The sequence below is a fragment of the Rhinopithecus bieti genome, unplaced genomic scaffold (genome assembly GCF_001698545.2).
Source record: "Rhinopithecus bieti isolate Rb0 unplaced genomic scaffold, ASM169854v2 scaffold_7694, whole genome shotgun sequence".
NCBI lineage: Eukaryota > Metazoa > Chordata > Mammalia > Primates > Cercopithecidae > Rhinopithecus > Rhinopithecus bieti.
This window is the reverse complement of record NW_016845169.1, coordinates 1-1157: the sequence shown is the minus strand read 5'-3', so window position 1 is coordinate 1157 and position 1157 is coordinate 1. Positions and strand designations below refer to the sequence as shown.

The following is a 1157-nucleotide window of genomic DNA, read 5'->3' as shown; positions in this document are numbered from 1 at the left end:
AACCTTGAGACCCTCAGCCCTACCCCTACCTACCCTTGTTGCTCAGAACAGAGGCCCCCCCAGCCCTGGGCCCCACCTAAAGGCCCCCCACCAGAGGCCCCCCAGCCCTGCCTCCACCTACCCTCCTCACTGACAAACTCATTGGTCACATTCCCGTCAAAGTTCCCACAGAGCCCACACATCTGGCCCATGTACTTCCGCTCCACCAGAACCTGCAGGAGACAGCTCTGCTGGGGGCCAGGGAGCTAGGGGACCGGGGTGCCCCTCATCCGCTGTGGAGGGCTCTCAGTTCCTGCTCCTGGACCCAGAGCCCCACCATCCCCCCACCCTGCTCGTCTGCCTCTTCTCGTGGGAGCCTAATTTTCCAGTGGAGAAGCCGAGTCACCCACAAAACCCAGTCCTAGCTCATGTTGCTGGCCAGGGGTCAGCACTGCTTGGCACGAAGGGCCTGGCTGCATGGCAGCTGCATGGCTGGGACCCCAAGGAGGGCAGCCCCTCCAGAGTCCCACCTGCCCGCCCGGTGCTGGGGTCTCCAGGCCCACCCTGGCCCCTCTCTCCTCACCATGAGGTGGCTGTCGGGGCCCCACATGACCTCTAGCTCTAGCTCCAGCTGCTTGGCCACCAGCCGCACACTCTGGCCAAAGGGTGTGATCTGGAGCCCATTGCTGGTGTAGGGCAGGCCGATGACCCTGTGGGGCGAGGGCAGTCGGTGGTGGCCCCTCAGTCCTCCGGCCCCGGGCCCCGGGCCCCGGGCCCCAGCCCACCTGGCCTACCCGATGTCCTTGACTGAGATGGTAGCTTCGCTCACGGTGACGACGGAGGCCCCAGCTCCACGATGATCCGCGAGATGCTCCCGTCTGGACCTCGCCGCAGCTGGACACTGAAGGTGGGGAAGGCGTCCTTGCACGTGGCCGCGAAGATGTAGTTGCACGTCCCCGAGAAGTCGTACACATGGTGGTCGAAGGTGGAGAAGTGACCAGCCCCCCACGTGGAGCACTGGCCTTTGTCTGGGGCTACAGAGACAGCAGTGCTGACACAAACCCCTGTGTCCCCACCATCCTGGCTGGGCAGGGCTAGGGCAGGCAGAGAGGTCACTCATCTCCCTGGGCCAGGATTTTAGAGTTGGACCAGGCTGTGGAAACCCCAGACATGGGCGT

The 1157-nt window shown here is 64.6% G+C and overlaps 1 pseudogene; it reads right to left on the bottom strand.

The window, feature by feature from the left end:
• Positions 1-769: 769 nt before the first annotated feature.
• Positions 770-1073, bottom strand: LOC108525132 (mucin-6 pseudogene; annotated as a pseudogene).
• Positions 1074-1157: the final 84 nt, after the last annotated feature.